This window comes from Mesoplodon densirostris, chromosome 10, assembly GCF_025265405.1.
Source record: "Mesoplodon densirostris isolate mMesDen1 chromosome 10, mMesDen1 primary haplotype, whole genome shotgun sequence".
Taxonomy (NCBI): domain Eukaryota; kingdom Metazoa; phylum Chordata; class Mammalia; order Artiodactyla; family Ziphiidae; genus Mesoplodon; species Mesoplodon densirostris.
Window position 1 is genome coordinate 10,247,442 of NC_082670.1, and position 15,263 is coordinate 10,262,704.

General features: G+C 39.3%; 1 protein-coding gene across 1 annotated transcript in view; it reads left to right on the forward strand.

Annotated features, from left to right (window-relative positions):
• The window catches only part of PHACTR1 (phosphatase and actin regulator 1), a 542,166-nt gene that overhangs the window by 79,890 nt on the left and 447,013 nt on the right, over positions 1 to 15,263 (forward strand).

Genomic DNA, 15,263 nt, shown 5'->3' on the forward strand with positions numbered 1-15,263 from the left:
TATCATATAAGAACCCAAACCCAGAAGGTGGATGGCTTTTTAAAGTTGGGTTAGTGGTAGAAGCCACATCAGAATCCAGGATTTGTGATTACCAACTTAGTGGTGTTTCAGCCATAACACTCTATTTCCAAAGGCAAAGGAAAAAAATAAATGAATAGTGTAAATCAGCTTTTCTGAGGTATACTCACATTTCTGTTTTCTCTAATGAATAGTCATATTTCCCATATAATCAATATCACTTTCCCAAAGCTTCCTCCAGAACTAACCTATGGCTGTTAATAATTCGAGTGAGAGTATAAAGTGTGAATTCGTGTGAACTAGAAATAAACTTAATCTAAAAAGAATTTACTGTGCACCAACAAAATGCCAGGTGCTGTGCTAACTCCTAGAGATACAAAGAGAAATAAGATGGAAAGGGCACGGTTCAAAGTTAGAGAGCCTTGGATTTGGATCCTGGTTCAGCCACTTAGCAGCTGTGTGGCCTTAGAAAAATAACTTAACCTCTCTCAACCTCAGTCCACTTAGCCTACTTGTGAGGGCGAAGTGGAACACGACACTTTGTAAAATGCCTAGATCACTTCACAGATATTAGACCCTCAAATGTGAGACACCACTCTCCTTTAATTCACAGATTAATCAATCTGGTAAGAGAGACCAAACTGTGAAGAGGTGACAGTGATACAATTTGATAAACCTACAGTGAGTGACTCTTGAGGTGCTGAGGGCATCCTTGCTTTATCCTGAAATGAAGTGTCAGTGAACTCAGAGGAGGTATTTGAATGGGGAAGACATTTTCCTGGCAGACAGGGTAAGGGGGAAAATTCCAAACCAGGAGAATTGCCTGAGCAGATCACAAGCCTGAATGTGTTGGGCATAGAGCAGCACTGTTCAATAGAAATAAGTGAAACTTTAGATTTTCCAGAAGCCACATTAAAAAAAAAGCAAAAGGAACAGTGAAATTAATTTTGATACTGTATGTTAATGTAGATATATGTCTAAAATAGTATCATGTCACCATCATCAATGTAAAATAATAGAGATTTTACGTTGTTTTCCCCATACTAAGCTTTTGAAATCAGTGTGTATTTCCCACTTAGAGCACCTCTCACTTTACACTATTGCTCAATAGCCACATGTGGCTGGTGGCTACTGTAGTGGACACCTAGAGTAGTGGGTGTGTGGGTGTGAAAGAGATCAGTGGTGAGAGAGAGAGAGAGCAGAGATAAGAGAGAGGAAGGCAGGAACCAGAAGACAAAGTGTAGCCAGGTTATGGAAATGGACAAGGCATGTTTAAGTAGGAGAATTATGTAACCAGATCTGTAATTTACAAAGATCACAGTGTAGGAGGAGGTTTGCAAAAGAAGGGCCATGGCTTAGGAGGCTCTCACAAATGATCTAGATAGACTATTGCTTCTCAAACTTTGATGAGCACACCGATAATCTGAGGGTCTTGTTAAAATGCAGATTCTGACTTTCTAGGTGTGAGGTGGAGGCCTGAGATTCTGCATTTCTCATAAGGTCTTACAAGATGCTGATCCCACTGGCCCATTAACTGCACTTTGAGTAGCAAGGATTGAGAATAAAAACTAAACAATAATGTAAAGGATTATTCTACTTAGAGAGAAGGGAGAAACCCGAGTTAATAATCAAAATGTAAACAAAGGACACTAGTACTTTACAGTCCAGAACTAACTACTTAGCACTGGTCTCCTTTTGAAGTCACCCTTCCCGGGTAACTAGCTGTGTCAAATAAGGTTGCGAATGACAACCATTATCTTGCATTTCAATTTCCTTAACCTTTCCAGGAAACTCATTAATTCATGTTAAAAGGGTAAAGACATTCTGAGCACAAACTGCCTGTGATTTAATGCTCCTGGGGAAGAACATTTTGATTCATAGATGAGTTGGAAACCACAGGACTGCAACAAAATTGCCCATGTAAAGGTGAAGCGTGATTAATGGATCCAAATATTTGATGTATGTAATGGGAGGTGGCGTGGCAGCAAAACTGGTAAATTTTTCATTGTGTCCATACAGGTTAAGTAATTTGGGAGGTCAGTTGATCTATATGGAGAGTAACATCATGATTTTTGAAGTTTATTTTATATACGTTTTTTTCCCTCCATTTTTAAAAGGGCAAAGTAAATTAGTCCACTGTGTTGACTTTTTTTGGAGGGGGGGTAAAAAAGTGAGAATTTTCTTCAGGGAGAATTCTTGACAGAAAACTCCTCTTCCCTTAACCAGAACTTATATTTTAGGAAAATGAATCTTCAAGTTTATGAAGAAACATAAATTATTGTTTTCTTTTTTATTATTATTATTGGGGTATAGTTGTTTTACAATGCTGTGTTAGTTTCTACTGTACAGCTAAGTGGAGTTCCCTGTTCTATACAGCAGGTTCTTATTAGTTATCTATTTTATATGTATTAATGTAATTATTGTTTTCAAAATTCATTAAAGATTTCCAAATGCTTCTTGGCCATTCTGTGAAGTTAAGTAAATAAAGAATTAGAAGAATTCCAACATATACATCTGTTCCTTGGGAATCCAAAGATTTAAACTGTGTAGTTTACTTAAACTTTGCCAAGGCCAAAAAGCTGGTTTGCTTTTTCTCAAATAAGTTGAAAGACCTTGGGAAAGAAGGAAAAAAAAACAGCATTTTGGGGATGTATGGGGTGGGGGGATTTCATTACTATCATTTCTAAATACTTGCATTTTCTTTTACAATACTTTGAGTACCCTCTGACTCAAGTAAGCATGTATGCTTTTTGGTTTATAGCAATTATATATAAAACTCAATTTGGATCAAAACAATTTGGGCAAGAAAGCATTTTCTTTTTCCAAGGACAAGCTGCTTGCAAGATTGCTGATGCCTGGGACTGTCTGTTAGGTTGTTATCTCACGAGACCTAATGCTCAGCACAGACTGAACTGGCAGCAGTATCTACCCAGGCCGCTGACGGAGCACTAGCATTAGTTCTCTAATATTCATGCTATACACAGCAAGATGGATCTTTAAGACTCCTCTGCACAATGAACTTAGAGTTTGGATGCCTTGATTTTCAGACCCATGGCATTCAATCAATAACTAATTTTCTTCTGATCTTTGATTTCTAGGTCAGATTCCCAGCATACGTGCTAGGCATGGACACCCAAAATTTCCACAAACATCTAAGGAGAGAAAAGAGGTGGGAGGAGTAGTTCAGCGTAAATGAAGGTAACATCACGGAAAAGACTTTCATGGGGCCTAATGGCACGTGAAAAGCAAGACACTCCAAGGCTAGAGTCCATGGGCAGGTTGAAGCAGGAGCAGAAAGAGGCAACTAACATCTCTCTTTGCCCGTTGTATTCCAGATGCTGGGCTGGGCACTTCTAAAACATTCTCACATACTCTGCACACCAGCACGGAAGAGCAGTTATTATCACTCCCATTTTACGGAAGAGAAAATTGAGACACAGAAATACTAAGTCACTCACTCAAGGGCACAAAGTTTTTCAGTGGAAGAGCCAGAACTTAGGTTTGGTATATCAAACTCAGGAAAGCCTAGGAAAAGCCTAGCACTGTGTGTGTGTGTGTGTGTAAGAGAGAAAAACAGAGATTTATAGGAGGGTGTCTAATGACAGAACTCCAGCTGGAGACAAGAGAATTGATCTTACAATACCTGAGGCCCTCCAGGAGTAATGGAGATGGCTAGTCTAGGGTGTGCACAATAGATGCAGTAAGACAGATTGATGGGGTGAAAGCCCACTGATAATTCACTAGTATCCAATACAAATAAAACAGAAATAGAGTCACAGATGTAGAAAGCAAATTTATGGTTACCAGGGGAGAAGGGAGAGGGATAAATTGAGAGACTGGGATTGACATATACACACTACTATATATAAAATAGATAACTAATAGGGACCTACTGTATAGCACAGGGAACTCTACTCAGTACTCTGTAATGACCTATATGGGAAAAGAATCTAAAAAAGAGTGGATATATGTATATGCATAACTGAGTCACTTTGCTGTACAGCAGAAACTAACACCACATTGTAAATCAACTGTACTCCAATAAAAATTAAAATAATAATAATAATTCTGTAGCATCCAGTTTGCAAGCAGCTAAGGGGTAACTGGGTACTTCCACAAGCCCCTGGGAAAAGGGTGTTTAACAGAGATGAACAACCAAAAACATACATTCGTAGACTGCTATTGTGTAGTGATTTAAGAACGAGTACTTTCATTGAATTTTCAATCTGATAACCAGTAAATTTGTTACCCACTGGCCCTTAGGTTAAATAATGGCAGTGGCTCTAACTATGGGACACATGAGCAAAAGGTAACTCATTCATTACTTCTCTCAATAAATAATTCTTTGAGCATCTTCTTCATAATATTTTGGGGCTTATCAACTAGAAGGAAAAGGGAATAAGCAGTAGTAATGCAAAATAACAATTTAATTGTTTTGATGGAGGAAATATCAAGGGTAGTGGGAGTGGAGGTCCAGGCAGGTGTAAGCTTTACTTGTCCCATGGCCAGTGGAGACGCTGTTCCATTTCAGCCCAGCTATTGTTCCAATCCTTCCTTAGACTCCATTTTTCCTCCCTCACCACACTCCAGCCACACTGACCTTTTTGTCAACACATCAAGCTCATTCTTATCTTGGGGCTTTTCACCACCTGTTCTCTCTACCTGGGACTCTCCCTCCTTAGATGGTCATAGGGAATTTAGGTCTCAGCTCAAATGTCACTTCATCTAAAGTTCTTTCCAGATGACCATATTTAAAGTAACCTCCCTCTACTCTCAGTTTTTATTACATTTTTATAATACCACCATTTAACATAATACCATTTCTATTTGTTTCCATGGTGCTTTTCTTGGGCTTCCCACCCCCTCACCCTTTCTCAAATGTGCACGCGTGCACACACACACACATACACACACACAACTATACAAGTGCCAGAAACAAGGTGTTTGGGTTAATTGCTGTATCTGTCCTCTGTCTTCCGTGTCTAGCACTGTGTTTATTACAGAGTCACCAGTCAATGAACATTCATTGAATAAGTGAGAGAAGGAAAGAGGGAAGAAGGGAGAGGAGGAAGGAAGGAGGAGAAGGGAGGGAAGGTTTCACTGAAGGGAACTGAAAGGTTTGAGTGGATGTTTTCTGAATAAAACAAGCAAAGGCGTAGGGGGAGAGCAGCCATATATAATGGATCTCAGTGTTATAACGATATAGACGGAGTGAAGTTTCTACCACTGCCTGAGGTGGGAGGGACCACCTAGGAAAGAAGTGATTTGAGATTCTAAAAGATTGATGTGATTCAGAAAGTTAGTGAATATTGGAAGGGCATTCTAGGCCTTCTTAACTCTTTTTTTTAAGTTTTATTTATTTATTCATTTATTTATGGCTGCGTTGGGTCTTAGTTGTGGCACGTCAGATCTTTCATTGCATCGCACAGGCTTCTCTCTAGTTGTGCTGTGTGGGTTTTCTCTTCTGTAGTTGTGGCACGCGGGTTCCAGGGCGCGTGGGCTCTGTAGTTTGTGGCACTGAGGGCCCTAGTTGAGGAGCACAAGCTCAGTAGTGGCGGCGTGCGGGCTTAGTTGCCCTGCGGCATGTGGGATCTTAGTTTCCTGACCAGGGATCGAACCTGCGTCCCCTGCCTTGGCAAGTGGATTCTTAACCACTGGACCACCAGGGAAGTCCCTCACTCCTTAACTCTTACGTAAATAAAGCTTTATATCACAAATGACTTTGAGTCACAAGTGACCAATTTCAAGCGAGTGCTTGGGTGACAACACCACCTGTTTACTTCTCAAGGTTTTCCATAAAGAGCACACGTCCTGCTTTTTAATTAAGGGAGTGGTGACTCGTCCTGTATACTTTGGGTGGTCACCTAAAAGGTCAGAGTATCGCAAAGGAAAATGTTTTTAATTCTGGGCTAATTTTCAGAGCATACCTTCGTATTGTTATTTTTTGATGCATAATGAGCATATGTACATGGTACAGTGTTTAGAACAAATTCATATGATTTCAAAATGTCAGCGGTTTATGGGCCTTCCCTGAATCTGTACAGTGGCAGTGGACAGTCTCTTTATTCTTTGATTCTGGTTGGTTCCTCTTTCCAAAAAAAATTCCACCAGTCCCACTCAAAAGAATATTCAGATTCTTTCACTCTAAAATTGTTCTCCTTTCTTTCCTTCGTAAAGATCTCCAGGTAGCAACTTGAAGCATTTCATTGACTGAAGATTATGTCAAATTGTGAAAAGGCTGAGTGACACCTTCTAAATGTCATATTCTACCATAGTTACTTTGGGAAAAGCAATATCCATTTTTAAATTTGACCTTTCTTGGGAACATGTTTGGTACATGTGATTCACTTCATTAAGGCATCTACATAAAAGATTTATAAAAGGATCTCTACAAGTGTGATATTTCATCATGATGCATGGAAAGGATGTTTTCCAAATGCTGGACTGTGATGAAAGGTGAGGCCAAGCATTAAGCTGGAGCCACACCGTAGATGACACTCATTTGAAGAGAATTCACCTTCACATCTTTTCATGTAATATCTCGTGTAATACCACCAAGATCAAAACACAGATGTAAATGGGACATCATTAGCTTTCAAAGCTAGAACCAGTTACTAGGTATATAAAATATTAGATTTTTTTCATAATTTTTTTTCGGGGTGAAAAATAACTGTGTTGTCTTCTTGCTATAATAAAAAAAGGCATCTCATAATTCTAGATGCCCTAATACCAATATTTAATGGGATTCCACAGGAAGTGAAATTTCTTTGGGGAGTGGAAAATAGACCCATGAAGAAGGCACCTCCATCTTGGAACTCAGATTCATTGCTAGAAACTGACATGTTACAAATGTATGATGTGTCAGTTATCTTGATGGTCCTGGCCAAGCTGTATGACTGTGTAGTTAGACTTTATGACCATCTAGTGTCAATGATTTTGTCATCAGGTAACCTGAGTTTAATATGACCTTGAAAATAATAAAGGAAAGGGGATTTTGATAGAATGCTTATGGGCAAACTTTTGTCCTAGTGGCCATTTATACTCAAAGACATAGAAGAAAGGTAGCTGAAGATGATGCTGATAATAATAGTAATAATAACTCAGAACTCATTATGCTCTACTGCTATACAGCATGGTATACTATTTTGCAGTTGACCAAAATTTTTCACATACGTTATTTCCTTTAATTTTTCCATCAACTCTGTGTGCAAGTTTTAAAATATTCTTATTATTTCCATTTAATTGATTAAAACATTAGTGCCAAAATAAATAAACCACAGACACAGCACTAGAACTCAGGTCTTCTGACCTTCAACCCCATGTTCATGCTATTACTCCATCAAGAAGGAACAAAGAAGCAAGAAGCAGTGACAAAGAAAAAATTTAAACTCCTTAACTTTACCGTCTCCAGGCTGGATGTTTATTCTTTTCTTTGGTTAGAATGAGTTTTAGGGGATATAAATCCCTGGAGTTAATTTTTTAAATCCATGGATTATCATTCAATGCATGCAAGAGAAAAATCTCATAGTCTGGGCATCTCACCAAAAGGCTACAACCTAAGAAGAAGAATAGTGAGTGGGTAACACATTCAAGCATACTGACTTGACCCTTTTGGTATTCTGCGCAAACATTTCCTAGGCTCAAGAGAAACAAATTGATTTTGTCTTATTGTATGCCATTGTTTTTTCTCTTAAAGTCGACAGAATGATTCCTAATTTTAATACGTGTAGTTCATTAGGGCAGTCGTAACAAAGAGAGGGAGTTTTTTGATCTAGAAAATATTGAGTTAAAGTTTAAAAGTCAATTTGAGTAATTCATTTCCCTGGGTCCCTTCCAGTTCTCAGTTTCTAAGCAGTGAATTGTGCCAGTAAATTTTTTAGTATAATAGTTTTAAAAAATTAGGTGAAACTACTGGCAAGATAATATACAGTAATTATATATTGGAATATGTTAGGGCCTTTGAATTCTGTGTTCAAGATACTGAAGCTAACAAGTGTAACTGTGTGCCTTAAATTAATAATTTGTACTGGTAATTTGGAGAAAGATTTTGAGCATGTTAATATATTCTGATAATAGTCTAGAGGGGAGAATGTACAAAAGATTGAAAAGATGGGTACAGATGAATCACGGGAAAACACAGTCTAATTTGGTGATAAAGCTCAGTTGTGCATGTCATATTAGTGACATGGTCGGCATGGCCACAGGACTGATTGTCTAGTCTGCAGGATTGAGGCCACATGCCCTCTTGGATGAGATGTTGGCAGATTTCACCTACCCAGGAGTGTATGGCTTGTGCATTTCCTTCTCATAAGGAACGTAGGCAAAGGAGAACGAGTTCAGAATGAGGCCACAAAAGGAATTATAGGGGTTCACACGTAAGAATAAAAATAAAAAAGAACAGGGCATCCTCTCTGCTTGGCTGACAGCTGTGCCGGGGCATGGATGGCAGAAGTGGAAGGAATTAATTGCAAAAAAGGAGCTAAGAAGTCTGTAGAAGTTTAGGAAGGAAGCATTTAGCAGAATCCTGGAATTTTAAAACTGTAAGGCATCTTAGAGTTCATCTGGAGATTTGGTTGGACTTAATGAGGCTAAATTAAGCTGGGGAAACTTGAGATAAAAAGCAAGAAAAACCTTCTGTGAATGAGAACTATTTAATAAAGCTTTATTGAGCAAAGTAGAAATTCTGCCACAGTGCTTTCCCAATATCCCAGAATCCTAAAATATGAGATTCTTCTGCAACATTTAAGCCAATATCTTTGCTTATACAAATCAAGAATTAAGCCCCTGAGAAGTTAATAAATTGTCGGATCTAATCTTTTGATATCCTAGTTTAGCATTACTTGTACCATATTGGTAGCCTCATCGGATTCAAGTTAATGGGATTGCATAGAGACAACATAACTTCTAGTTTCTGGTGTGATTATTTAACCTCATATAACCCCTTGGATTCATATACCCCTTAAAATCATGGGAAAAATGAACTATGTGTTATTTTATATAATTATGGTAAAAGTTACATAGCCAGTTAATGCCAAAGTTGATGAGTATTGATAGCTACTAACTTCTACCTATACTTTTCTATTTCCAACCTAACTTATTCACTGAAAAAAATAAATATTTTTAGTGCTTATTAGTTTATAGTCCTCATTAGCAATTTATGATAATATAAAAGAAATAAACAACCTTAGGAACAAAAAGTACACACAGAATCATTTTTATGTGCTGGCAAATGGAATACATAACTAAGATAAAATAGAAGCGGAACAAGAAACAAATTTAAAAAAGAAAAGATAGATATATATATATATATAAGCATCAAAAAAGGAGCAGTATTAGAGATGACCTGCCTGATCCAGTGATTCTAGGAAATTTAGAAATCGTATACTTTGTTTCACTGAATTTACAATGCCGTCAGTTGTAGGATGTACCATTATTTTCTCTGCCACCAAAAAGAAAACCAGTTAAACCGTGATACAGTGCCTTTTAATCAGATCAATTATAAGATGCATCCTACTTTCTTAAGTGTTAAAATGGTTCTTTTTAACTGTGTATAGTAAAATCAGTGAAATGTGATATCTTAAACTTGACCACAAAGGAACTGATGACCTCTCTAAACTTGATGACCTTCCCAATGGAAAGCCCCATCATACCCAAGAGCTTCATCTCTACCATTTTATTCTGAGAGGAGAAGTTTTTAAAGTGACCACAAGTTTGGGGTATTTTTTTCCCTTTTTAAAAAGAAAATCAATTAAATCCATTCTCTGCTTTTGGGTGACAAGAGTGGCAAAATAAAAACCTTACGTGAAGATGTCATATATGCGGCAGTTTTAGGGTGGAGGAATTCTATAATGTTATCAAGATGAGCACACATGTTGAAATATCAGGCTGCCCTTTCAAAGCTTGTGTATTAAATTGTGATCTGTTGACAAGCTGCACTGTCTTCTCTGTGCTCTGCTGAGCTTGATTCTGTTTGGTCCCATTATTTGATCACTTCTCTGTGTGTTCCCTTATTTGAAAGTTGTATGTGTCAACACTGCTGCACTCAGTAATTCACGGAACTCTGGTACCTGGAGCCAGGAGTGGAACCTAAGGGCTGGGAGGGCTGTGGCGGGATGTTCAGGGGTGGCCTGTCTTTCCCGTCTCTTCCCTTCCTCCCTCACACCTGCGCTGCTCACTCTGACCAGGCCCGCCAACCTTCACAGGGTATTTAGTCCAAAATGTTATCCTAATTTACATGGTTCTTGTTACAGAATTGGACAGTAACAACAATCACTACTTCACATGCCATTCAGAATCTCACCCCTCTTGTCCTCATCATATGTATAGAGAAAGAATTTTTCTTTTTGGTTGTACATGGATTGTTTGGGATTTGGCTTTTTAAGATTTTTTGGAAAAGTTTGGGTGTAAATCTATTGTTATCTTGTTAGTTAAGTCAGAAAATTTTATCTTGGAGGAAATGACTCATTTGTGCTCTTGAAAATACCACACTTGGCATTCATCATTTAATGTGTTATATGGAAGTTATTTAACAATGCTTTTGGGGGTGTCAAACTCTTCAACTTCTTTTTAAAATAAATCTCTTCTTAAATGATCTGGTCTGCTTGAGGTCAAAGGGGCTCAAATATTTCACTTTTCTAAAAGCATGAAACCCTTGTGTCGCTTGGAATTCTGGCTCACATTCTCTCAAAACAACCCTCTTCGGCCCTCCGAAACCTCCCCTTGGTCACCTCCTATTCATACCTCAGCCCCCACAATGTCATTCTCTGAAAGACACTGATAACTTACTAATTGTCAACGTGAATGGTCTCTCATTTGCTTCCCTCTGAGTTTTAGTAGCATTTGCCACTGTTGACTACAGTTCCATCCCTTGGCTTCATAATGCTGTGTTCTTCTCCATCTCCTGCTTCCCAAATCCCAAGTTCTCAATCTCCTATTCCCCTTACTAAATACATCTCCATGTTGTATATTTGTCCCAATTCTCCTATATATTTTCTTCATTAGCAATCTTGTCCAGTCTCAAGGCTTTAGTACCTAACCCCCAAATACACATCTTTTGAGTTCCCAGTCTGCATTTTGTAACCTACGTGGGCCTCCGTCTCCTACATCTGTACGACTAAGTCTGCCAGCCTCTCTCTCGGATATGCTCCTGTTCTAGTCTCACGAGAGTAGCATTGTCTTTGCTTTAAATCTAGGCTTTAAATCTAGAAGTCTTAATGCCCCTTTTTCTTTCATGCCACATATTGTATCAATTGCCAGTCAAGTAGGAGGCATTCATGGCGTCTCTGATACTCCTTCCCTTCCTCTTCAGTCTCCAGATCCTAGTTCAGGCCCTTGTCCCCTCTCTTAGGGACTAAGCACCTCTCTGATTTCCTCCCTTTAAACCAATCCTACAGGCTTTTACTGGAACCTACTACTTTATAAAGAATGGCTCTTTCCTCAGTTATAAAATGGGAAATGGCCATACCTATCCCACGCTCAAAAACCTTCACTGGTCCCTCCGAGCATTCAATGCCTTCTATTTTCTGCCCTCAACTACATGTATCTATGTCCCACACTCTAGCTAGCGCAGATGATGCGTGATTCCCTGAATATATTCCACCTGGGCCATCCCTGTGCTTCTGCTTGTGGTCCTCCAAGTATTGTGTCAGAAGCATCAGGAGCACCTGAGAACTTGTTAGAGATGCAGATTCTCAGGCCAACCTGTCACCTGCTGGCTCAGAAACTCTGAAGGTAAGCCAGCAGTCTGTGCTTTAATATGCCCTCCAGGTGATTCTGGTGCATGCTAACATTTTCGAACATGAAGTGCCTTTTCCTCCTCTCCCTGCTAAAATGTTCTCCATCTTTTGAAGACTACTTAGATACGACCTTTTCTGTGAGGTTGTCTCTGATTCTCTGCTGTGCTCCCACAGCCATCTCTGGTGTCTTTCTCGTATCGTTTTCAATGTCCTTCCTTGTTTGTCAGTCATATGCATACGTTCGATCTCCTCTAGTAGACTCTAAGCTCAAGGATAGGGAGCTTATGTATGTGCCTCTGTGTGTGTGTGTGTGTTTTCTACTTTGCCTTGTCTTATTATTTTGTCATTTTATTTTTAAAAATACAGTTGAAAGCAGTGAATAAAACTTTTCTAATTTGTGAGTGATGTAATTCACCAGAATCCGGAAGGTTATCAGGAGAAATGAAATACCACTTAAGGACTTCCCTGGTGGTACAGTGGTTAAGAATCTGCCTGCCAATGCAGGGGACATGGGCCCGAGCCCTGGTCTGGGAAGATCCCACATGCCACGGAGCAACTAAGCCCGTGAGCCACAACTGCTGAGCCTGTGCGCCACAACTACTGAAGCCTGCATGCCTAGAGCCTGTGCTCTGCAACAAGAGAAGCCACTGCAATGAGAAGCCCATGTGCTGCAACGAAGAGTAGCCCCCGCTCACCACAACTAGAGAAAGCCCGCACACAGCAACGAAGACCCAACACAGCCAAAAATAAATAAATAAATTTATTTTAAAAAAAGAAAAGAAATACCATTTAAAATTTGGCAGAGTAGCTTTAATTTTCTAATAAAATAAACCCACTCTTTAACCTCACATGCTTATTCAACTGTGACAGGCCTGTCTGATACTGTGGTATTGACTTCAGACCATTTGGACCGTTTGATCTCTGGAAAAAAATTCCACTGCACAGTATTATCAAAGAGACAAGAAGTTGTGTTTTCAGGATGTGCCTTATTCCACACAAAGCCCACAGCTACCGTTGCTGTTTTCACAATTGTTTTATCCAAAGGGGTATCTGGAGACAAAGAACGTTTTCCCAGACACTCATGATATTTAAATATTAAAACTAATGTATCTAAATTAACCCAACTGTCCTACATTTGTGATTCAAACTCTTATTCCATTTTGTTCAGTTAATATTTATTGATTCACTTAAAGTATTATTCAGTTATAAGACTAAGTCACTATGACTGTGCATGTATGTTTAATATAAAATAATGTTTACAGGCCTAGGTAGAGAGAAGAATGGGTGGAGAAGGGAACAGAAAAAGAAAAGGCCGAAGGTAGTAAGATCCAGTGGTGTCACACAGGTGGTGGTAACCAGTCCATATCTTCTTTTTATTCATATAAATTTATTTATTTTATTTATTTTATTTTTGGCTGCGTTGGGTCTTCATTATGGTGTGCGGGCTTCTCATTGCGGTGGCTTCTCTTGTTGCAGAGCACGGACTCCAGGCGCATGGGCTTCAGTAGTTGCAGCACGTGGGCTCAGTAGTTGCAGCTTGCGGGCTCTAGAGCGCAGACTCAGTAGCTGTGGCCCAGGGGCTTAGGTGCTCTGCAGCACGTGGGATCCTCCCAGACCAGGGCTCGAACCCGTGTCCCCTGCATTGGCAGGCGGATTCCCAACCACTGCACCACCAGGGAAACCCCCATTCCATATTTTCAAAAGTAGCCATAAACTGCTGAAAATCTTGCTTTGGTTTGTTTCTTTATTTGAGATTGGCTGGGCAGTTAATGTAGTGGCACGTTTGCTTTTCTAATGATTGATCAAAAAGAATTCAAGGTAATGCTATCTAAATTAGAGTAGACTATTTACTGTGTATCCAGCACTTCCAAAATGGCACTTTAATTCTTAAAAGCCCCAAGAAAGGAGAAACAACATCCCCATATGACAAATGAAGATGCCCAAGCAAAGGGAGGTTAAGACCCTCATGAAGGGTCTGCAGGCTGCACCCAGACTTCAACCTAAACACTACTGTGACCCCCTTAAAAGATTAACTCCGGTGGTGCTCAGCCTTCTTCTGCTTGCAGCCCTTTTGAATTCTAGACATGTTGGCAGTACATTTAAAGTAATTCAGAGACTCAGAACAACTCAAGTCAACACTCACTACGGAGTAAACTCATCTCCAGTAAGCAATGGCTGAGTGTCCATGCAAGCAGCCTCAGCTGCCCTCCTTTTATCCATGAGTTACTCCCCTCTGGGTCCTGTGGATAGTGAATAGAACTATGTGTGGTCCCCCCGCACTCTTAGATCCAAGACGCTAGTCTCAGCACTCCAGTGAGAGCACTTTTCTTCGACGCAGCTTGAAGTTGACTACACATTTCCCCTCTACACTTTGTTATAGATCCTCTCAGCTCAAAACTGATCCTCAACACCGAGGACTCCTGGAAGACATCATCTCATATCTTTTGAACGTTTATGTAATAGAATATAGAGGTTTGGTCTGTTACATAACAGAAATGTGGCTAACGGAATATTTTAACCGATGCTAATTGGATTTTTTAAAGTCTTTTTAAAAACATGGCTTGTGCTATATATACCATGTGTTAATACTAGAACTTATTTTTATAGAGTATTATTTAGTCAACAAATTTTATAAATCAGGTCTGCATTATACATTTGCACTAGTAATAACTATAAATTCAGTCTTTAGGATGATTCACATACTTACCATACATCAAATTCCCTGGGCAAAATGACTATCCTTAAAAAACATAGCCAGTAGGACATATATTTTCAGAACTGTGAATTTGTTTGCATGATAACTGCAATTACAAATCTGTAGTTTTTAATCTAGCAATCAGATGACAAGTTGAGTAATTACCATTCCATGCTTAACTATTTTTATGATGACTTTTTTTTCCAAAACAGCTGTTGTGGTTAAAAACACAAAGATTCGTATTTTTTCTTCCCATGCTACAGTATTTTGGCAAACAAATCTCTTTTTCTCAAAACATGAAGAGTCTGATGCTTAAAGATGGTGTTGTAGCACATGTGTGTTCTCAGAGTTTCCAGTGCTTAATTATCTTGTAAAAATGGGCTTTTTTTTTTTTTTTTTTTTTTTGCGGTACGCGGGCCTCTCACTGTTGTGGCCTCTCCCGTTGCGGAGCACAGGCTCTGGACGCGCAGGCTCAGCAGCCATGGCTCACGGGCCCAGCCGCTCTGCGGCATGTGGGATCTTCCCGGACTGGGGCACGAACCCGTGTCCCCTGCATCGGCAGGCGGACTCTCAACCACTGCGCCACCAGGGAAGCCCAAGATGGGCTTTTTAAAAAAAATCTCACACAGTGCTTAGTACAGAGTGGGTACCCAATGAGTGGCTCATGAATGGATGAGTGAATGATTAATATTTGGATTATTTAACAATATCTTTCTAAAAGCAATTGTGTATGTATGATAGTAAATAGAAAAGAAAAATCAGAATATTGATTGATGCCAGTTTCATTTCTTCTCCCAGGCTGGTGACATTAAAGA